Source organism: Myiozetetes cayanensis, unplaced genomic scaffold (assembly GCF_022539395.1).
Source record: "Myiozetetes cayanensis isolate MyiCay16 unplaced genomic scaffold, myiCay2020 scf9, whole genome shotgun sequence".
Classification (NCBI taxonomy): domain Eukaryota; kingdom Metazoa; phylum Chordata; class Aves; order Passeriformes; family Tyrannidae; genus Myiozetetes; species Myiozetetes cayanensis.
Window position 1 is genome coordinate 10552820 of NW_026088185.1, and position 9055 is coordinate 10561874.

General features: G+C 39.3%; 1 long non-coding RNA gene across 1 annotated transcript; it reads left to right on the forward strand.

The window, feature by feature from the left end:
• The first annotated feature begins 328 nt into the window (after positions 1–328).
• Positions 329–5622, forward strand: LOC126652975 (uncharacterized). The gene is made up of 3 exons (XR_007632090.1): positions 329–385; positions 537–705; positions 5207–5622. It is a non-coding gene; the product is annotated as an uncharacterized LOC126652975 (long non-coding RNA).
• The last annotated feature ends 3433 nt before the right edge of the window (positions 5623–9055 follow it).

The window sequence follows — 9055 nt, forward strand, 5'->3', positions numbered from 1 at the left end:
ACATGCCTCTGTGTCATGCAGTGCAGTCATGACAGTCTTGTCCTGCTCTCTCCACCCTCATTTGGACTGATTGGTGTTCATCCCAGAACTGCTGATCAACTGTTCATTGTAACGCTGCCTCTCGCTGTGTTTGAAGATCATGATTAACCCTGACAGTTCTCTCGTGCTCTTATATTTTGCAGAAAACAAAAACTAGGTCTTACCAATGCTCTGGGAAACCAACACTCCTCTGTTGCAAACAGGAACTGGGGGAACTGAGTCAACTAACAATTTCAAGGAGGAGATGAATGTCTTCATCTCATGGCCACATACCCACTTCAGTTCAGAGATGTAAATGCCATTGACAGCAATGTCCCCTGGAGAACCAGTACAGCAGAATTGGAAGGTCATCGAAACAGATGACTTTTCCCATCCTTTTTCACAGTTGTTTTTTTGTTTGGTTTTGTTGTTGGTTATTGTTGTTGTTTTTTAATCTGGCATCTGTTCTCCCATGTGTGCATACATATAAAGGCCACTAACTCTCGCAGTCTCTCTAGGTTCATTTCTATGATGGGGATGGAGAAGACCCTTTCTTTGGAGAAAAGGACATTAAGATCTGAAGCACCAAACCTTCTCTTACTTTCAAATGCCTTGAATTGGTGCAGTTATGTGACACAACCAGACACTGGCTTAGCTGGCTCCTCACACCCCTTCACAAGTGAAAAGGTAATGGCTTAAAAGAGAGAATCAAGTTCACAACTTGCAAAGCACCTCTGGGCCCTTTCAATATACTGTGTACATCATTTGTACACAGGTGTTGGGGAGGCAGGCCTGGGAGAGGTATAGAACAAGTAGGAATATAATTAAACCTAAAAACTAATAAGAAAAAAGATCTATAGGAAACTAATATCACCTTGTGGTTTTGCAAGTTATTTTTAAGTGCTGTATAAAATCAGTGAGAATTTGATTGTGGCATTCACAGTTGTGATACTAATCCCTGGGCTCAGAAACAACACACATCTGGCCTCAGGTTTATATTGATTGGACATCTATTCAATCAATAAAAAACATAACACATTCCTTTATTTCATCTAGTCTCAGAGTCTGCTGTCCCATACATTACATCTGAATTGAAGCACTGCAGTTCATGCTGTTCACAGCAGGAACGGATGGATGCACAAAAATCATGTAGTGCGACTACCTTTTTCACACTGAGAGCTGAGCCACTGCTGCTGCTGTGCTAACCAGCAGGGACAGAGCCAAATGAGACGTTCTTCTGATAGAGCTTGTGACAGCATTTTGCACCTGGTCAAAACTTGCAATGAAAGGGGACGGGGGAAACAAGGGATCAATGAGGAGTATTTGCATAGCAGCAAGCACTCACAGTCTGTGGCTTTTGGGCCTTGGGACCAGGAATTTACCACCTGGGCTGGTTTTGGATTGCACAATGAGGGTGTGAGTTTGGATCTAGTCCCAACAACCTAATCAGACATGGATTATAATACAACAGATATGGAAAAGAGACTTTATCGAATTAGGCAAACAGAGTATTCATTCTTTTAACCTTCACTCCAACTCATATAAGTGGCCAAAGAGCTTGTTCTCTTATAAAACTAACACAGAAAAAAGCAGAGAATGCTTTTACAAAAAAATACTTGATCTGAAGAAAATGAATGCAGATACAAAGTGAAAGAAGGTACATAGACAGAAAAACAGAATAAAGGCTGCTATTCCTCCTCCTCTTTTGTGAATATAACTCATAGTTTATTATCCACATCAGTCTTGTGCACCTCATGAAATTAAAATAAAATTGGTAGAATATAGAGAAAGAAGAACATAATAACTCACTTTCCTGTGGAGGCACATGCACACACATGCACATGTGTGCATCCCCACACACAGGAACTCTCACAGTGAAGGAGCAGAAGCAAGGGCTGGCAGCAGGACTGCTGCTGGGCAGGGCTCGCCGTTGTCCTTGTCTTACCAAAATTCAAGGATATATTTACAGCCTGATCCTTTGAGACACCCTTATGTAATCCTACAATAGAATTCACAAGCTTGAAGTCCTGATACCCAAAGAAATGACAGATAGAGAACAGGGGCAGGTTTCAATTGAAAGATCAAGTTCAATCAGAACACAGCCATATTATTTTCTAACTGCCAGGAGTCTGGGCAGCTTAGCAAATATTTTAAGGGGCTATTACTAAAAGCAAGTGAAAAATACCTTCAGTTATGGAAAATACCATCAGGCAAACAACCCAGACAATCTGGATTTCCTTTCAGAACTACGATACACAGGATATCTCCTTAGACAAACAAACAAATAATGGATACGTATTTTTATGGGGGCACTGCCTATACAGCACTGATGAAGCCCTACATTTTACATCCCAATAACAAGGATGCATTCTGGAGGAAGGTAGTTTTAGAGACTGCTGTTGACTCTGCCCTGGAATGTCTGTGTGTAGCAAAGCAAATGATTGCCCTGAGGGGATTTTCCCACTGCTCATAAAAAATGTCACAGCCTAGCCTTGCCCCATCTGTACTGTGCTTTCTCAGGGCAACATCAGTGCAACCCATTTGGAGAAGCCTATGCTGTAAATAGTGATGTTTCAAATGTTACACAGAACAGTGTAAATTTTTTTTTCATTTAAAATGTTAAGAAATGAATATATTAAAAGCAGAGAACAGTGCGGTGCTTTACCAGTAAAAAGGAGCAGGGTTAGATCCATGAAGATTCAGAGCCTGTATTCATCTGAAGTGAAAGGCTCAGGAAAACAGAGGATCAATAGGAGAAATGATGTGTGTATTTGCCCATGCCTACATGGACCACAAAGCTTCCACTGGAATTGAGGCCAATAACTTGCCAATTGCCCTCCCTGGTCCACCTTGTATCCTTACTGGATGGGGGAAACCTGAGGTCTGGCACAAGAAGTACTTTTAGCAAGGGAGGCCTAGGATGTGGTAGGGTCCAGGCACATCCATATGTGTGACCCATGGTCCCTCTGTCACCAAACCCATTGGATCTAAAGTGTATAAGCAAAATAAATCTGAGTCTGCTATGTTTCTTCACTTCTAGCAAACTCTGGAGTGCAGCTTAGGGCTTCCTCTTAGAACAGACTGTAGGATACAGATGCAAATTTAGCATGTCTGAAAGTGAGAAAATCCCCAAAACTGTACAGCACTCACAGGGTGACGTGAGAGGCCAAAGTCCTCTCCAGGCCTGCCTCTATAGACCAGGACGCTTGAAATGGCACATGGAAGCCCTTGCCCTGACAGAACCTTGCGAATCAATCCATGGGCTAAAGTGTTACACCTACACATAGCCTACAAGGCTGCATGCAACATTGTTCCTTCCACCACAGTTTCACCAGCCCTGCACGAACACGGAGCATATTAAAAAACTCCATATACCAATGAAGCTTTGTAATTTGTGGTGATACATAGACAACAAACAAAACACGCCCACAGCTATCAGAGGAACAGCCCACTAGAACCCCACCACTATTCTAATATTTACTATTAAATACTTCCTACAACTGCATGGTGGCTGCCAGGAGGTTTAAGAGGTGGCAAGAACCACTATTTCAACAATAATAATAAGTCAAAATATCTGTAAAGGAGATAATGAGGAATTCTTTGTTTTATACACTTGAACTTACATCCTTTCACTCCCTCCTTCTCACAGAACATAATGCTGTCCATGAATCAACCCATAGTCATCATCAGAGATTTCCACTGCACTTCTATGAACATTTCTTTGCTGTGGTGTGTACATTTAGATATGAAACTGGTTAAGTGGAATGTGACATCCAAAATGGGCTCTTGACAGACTACAGGTAAGCCTGTACCTTTTGGCCAAATTCACCCTTTCAACATGCTTCTTATTAGTAGGCAAATCAATTTGGATTTGCCAGATTTGGTCTTTGCAGATGTGAATCTTTCACCTTCAAGGTAAAACTTCTTGATCCAGTAATCTAAAACCTTGGGGAATCCAGAGACCGTTATACACACTCTCTGATTCTTGGGGCCCTTTTTGCCTGGTCTGAAATTCATGTTTGCCTCTTACTGTCTGCATAAGATGATGGAACTCCCTGTAGAAATAGAAAATGGGTAGGACTGGAAACAATGGATGCCGACAAGCACACTATCATTATAGGTATTTATGTGCTGAGTATCAAATTGATAGTACCTTCATTTGTAACTTTTGCTCATCTGTTCACTGTTATTAAATGAGCTCAGAAACCAGAGGAGATTTGAGAGTGACAGAGGGTAATTATATACTTTAGAATAAGATATTTTTCATTGTGGTTTTAGAACATAATAACCTATTAAAAAAAAAAAAAAGGCAGAAAGAATGTGGGTATTTCAATTCAGCTACATTGCTCTTCTCAGAGAGCAGACTCATTAAAAAACCTGCTTTTCACTTCGGTTCTAACTAAATGTATAAACAAAGAAAAGGCTACAAAAAGCTTTCCCTTAAATACTAAATTCTGTTTAATGTATAATTTTGAACATCCTGTATTTAATAATGAATTTTTGTTGTTGGTCAACAATCTTAATATTTTTAATTTTGTTAAGTGATTTATCTGTTTACTTTCATAACATCCATCTGTACAAGAATTTGTCTAGTCTAGCTGTAAAGTAGCTGTGGTCTATTTTTTTAATTTGGTCTAGCATCAAAAAGCTAAATATTTTATAACATTGAAGTCAGCACTGAAAAATGGGTATATTGAGGAGGAGGATCAGCAACAAAGAAAAGTTGTGGGGGAAAACTAATGACTAATGTCCTATCCATATTACTACATGAAATTACCAGCTCCAGCTTAAAGAGGAAGGTGTCAGAAACTACTTCTTTAGGAAAAATGTAGCATATTGTTATTCTTGGTCCTGTACAGTGAGGTCCTCCAGTGGCAGCTCAGCTTTATTTTGAAGTTTCCATGCCACATGCTGAGCAAGGTTTTACTCTGCAAAGGGATCTTGCAGTTCTGTGCTGCCACAGAGAGCCAGTATCATTTGGGTACTGCTTTTTCATACAGAGGTTCAAGTCATTGATTTGTTCCTCCACACACCATGTTTACAGTCTATCCAAAACTCACAAGGAAATATGTGTCATTCTGCATGAAAAAAGCTGCCCAGAAGGCAGAGAAGTCCCTGGCCAAGGATAATTTCACTTAATGTTTTTTGCCACCCTTTTCAAAAGCTTCTTGCTTTCATCTCTGTGTAGGATGCGTCGGCAAGAGCAATGTAGTACAGAACTACAGCCTGAAAAATACCAACATTTGCCTCGCACCATAAGGAAAAAAGAAAGCAGCCTCAACAGCAACGTGGACTTCCTAAACTGATTCAACCAGCATGTAAGCACACCGAGGTGATGGTCATCTGTACACAAGTGTGGTCCCATTTTAAAGTGAGGCCAAAAGGACTCTGTTTTTGGCCTTTTCTTGGTTATTGCTAATCCACTGCAAATGGAATAGTTCATCTTTTCCTATCTCCTCATCTTCTGAACTCTCTAAGCCAACCTGATACTGGTGGCAAACTAACTTAATAAGATGGTGTATATGTGTTTCTGGATCAAGATAAAGTAAAATGTTAAAGGCATTTATTGTGTTGAAATTTTCTATGCCAATTTACTGCTAAGAAGGAGAGATTCAAAAGGTCAGGGTTCTTGCAGTACGGAGTTAGTGGTATATTAGTTACAGTAATTCAGCCTGAAAATTCCAGGAGAAACAAACACAATGGAATGTCATGAATTACAGGAGGAGACCACAGCTTTAATCAGCTCTTGGGAAAAGAGAAACATGAGTTTGGTTATTGACAGTTGATAAACTAAATTATGAAGTTTGAAGACACCAGGAGTTCTAGGATTTTTTTTCTTTAAGTAAATAAGCTTTTGTTTTCTTAGTTTTGGGGTTTTTTTGCTGATTACAGAGGCTTTTTTTCCCCCCTGATTCACTTTAAAGACTGGTACCACTGTTCCTGGCATTCAGGATTTTCAGACCCTAACTGGACTGTAAAGGCTGGGAAGTGTATGTTTCTAAGTGACGTCTTAAAATAAAACCCAGGAAGCAGAGGAGATTCTGAAGTGATTGACTCTGTGCAGTGAAACTGTACTGATTACACAATGATCTTAAAACACAAAGTCTGACTGAAGTCTTTAAAGACAATTCAGCCGAGGTTTCCAAGTCAGCCTACTGCGTCTGTTTTCAGGAGACACATATTTCCATAATTCTGTCACTGAGGAACTTGACACTGAATTTTACTCTTTGTAAAAAATTCTCCCTCAAAATTTAAGTCTTTATTAAGAAATGAAGATCAGCTATGACAGTGTGCCCATTCCCCCTCTTCACACCATCATTATCATCAACATATTAAATAAATACAAAATAATCACCAAAAGCACAAGCAATACCTTAATTAATGTAGTATTTGAGTTTGCATAGAGCCTGAAACACGAGCTTGGAGAGGCATAAAATGCCCCATTCATTTCCAAGGTTTGATTACTCTGCAACTTTAAAACTAGCATGTTGATATTACATTAAATTGCTGCTAATTATATCAGAGAATTTCACAATGTTCAACAATCTCCTATGACTGTCCAGAGTGAAATATGAGAGGTCTAAACAGAGAGAGCAGACAAAAACAACTTATTTATAGGTGGGTTTTCTTTTGAATCTCATTATTTTCAAGTCAGTATAGTGATATTTTTTTCCATTTGCGATTGACCAGTATTTTCAAATATTTCATCAACATTTCCTGCCTTGGCCAGAAGCATTAGAAACACACACAACACCAGAAAAGTGTGTGAATGCCAGAAAATGCAGCAAAGAAGAAACTATCAAATTCAGGAACATCACAAAGACATGAAATGAGGAAAACAAGTCAGTTTGCCCATCTTTTTTTGGTGTCATCTTATGGCAATTAATTCCACAGGACAGGCATTTTTGTTCTGAATAACAGTTCTTTACACTGCCTTGCAAAATAGCAGCTTCTGACAGCTGTCAGGTTTTCTCCTCTTTAAGCAACGCCGCCACAATTTCCTACCAAGTAATTGCCCTCACAAGCAGGTAACATGGGACAAAGAGTTTTGCTGTGTTCCTTTGAAAGGCATTTGAGTCAGAGGTTAAAGAAATCACTGCTCCAGAGGCTCTTAAACATGTCATTGTCATAATATAAAAACTGACTTACTAACTTAGATTATTTGGAGAGTTAAGTGCTTGTGTTATTGCAAATTAAACTAATTAGTATCATTTCCTGACAGCTGCAGTGAGCGATAGCAATTCCATGATTTTTTCTTCAGCTGCTCATGTGGGACGAGGAGAAGAGTGGAGACAGCTTTGTGATTTAATGGAATGGGATCAGTTTATCATCATACGGGCACATCGTTCCATTCTCAGCACAACTCTGCTGCTTCCTCTGCTCCCTCCCCGTTCATCAGCCATTATTGCACTATTAACTTATTACAAGGAAGCCAGGGTAGACAGATGGAAGTTGCTGGGAACTTCACAAATAACCAGACAAAAAACTGCACTGGAATTTGCTTGCAGTACTTCCCCCTTTTGGAACTGCTGTAGATTATATTCACCATCCTTTTAACCAAAATTGTAGCTGCCAGTAGAAGATACAAGAACTCATTTCAATACCACAACTGGTTTAATTGTTATAAAGGCAGAATCGTGAACTAGCGTTGATTGGAGTCTCCAGCGTATGAATAATTGCATAAAAAGGGAAAGTTACAGTATGTAATTGGCAGGCATTTAGCAAATCACTTGCATTTATCATGTGTGGAAAATGTGTACCAATTGTGGTGGTAAAACCATTGTGCTTACTGCTACCCAGAGTTTCCATAAGATTACGTGAGGAACAATAGCAGGGAGTCCCAACGAACTCTTATAAAATGTCATACAGAAAACTGAGAGTAATCTGATCAGTAAGGAAAAGTCTAAGATTTCTTTAGATGAGCCAGAATGAAATAAAACTCTTGTCCATCTCCCACTTCACAGAAGCCCACACAAATGGATGAAATTACTCTGAATTCAATTATTCTGGAATTCTAACTTTCTAGAGACCATTGGGTTGTGCTTGAACTTTTTCATTAGATCGCTTTGGTCAGATTTATGCTCTACTTATATTACTAAACTGGTTCCAAAGATTTGCTCTATCTTGGAGCCATTGGAATATACTGTAGCTTTGTGGTTCACAGACTGGATTAATGTTTTCAGCTACTAATTAATTGCTAATCACCAGCATGGAAATTGAATTATCTGTAATCATATTAAAATATGGGGTTTTCTTCCCGTCGTCCATGAATCATTTAGCTTAGAAAGTCTTGATGGAAAGAAACGCATATTTTTGAGACAATACCATACTTTAGTAAAGAGCTAAAAGGGTTGGAGAAATAAATACTCTTTGTCATTGTTGAGCAGATACTAATGCCTAATGCCATCTATCTAATGTCTTAGTTTGGTCACTGTTAGCAGAGGGTCTGAGTACCTTCTACTTTTTATGAGTTTGTTTTCAGAACGCTCCACAAAATGGGGAATTTTTATGGTTCCTAATGACATTTGTCCAGAGAAAAAGCAAAGAGCAAAGGACTGAGAAGTCCTCAAGGCAGCACTGGAAATATGTGAGGAAAGAGGAGTTAAAACTGCTTCTTCCATGTGCCAGATTTGTGTCATAGTTTTTCATATCTATAATCAAGATGTCAGTGACAAAGACCATCAAGAGAGAATTAGCTGTGGATTCAGTTTCCATTCCCTTGTTTCTGGTTTCAGGGACCTTACACATTCTGAACCTGCAAGTATTTTCCATGGGCACATAGGAAACCCTTCTTCCTCAGCATCTTAATCCTTCCAGGCAATATTTTTCCTTTAGGATTGATTCCTATCACTTGTTTTTTGCCTTACATTTTACCAGGGTAAAGAACTACATTAAAGATGAGTCAATCTAGCTGCTCTGCGTCACTGAGAAGAAAATATACTGCTTGTCCTACACACATCTGACTCTTTTCTGTCACTGCTCTTGACCACATAGCCTTTTCTCCTTCTTGGCCAAGGACCCTTTGGTGGACTCCTTG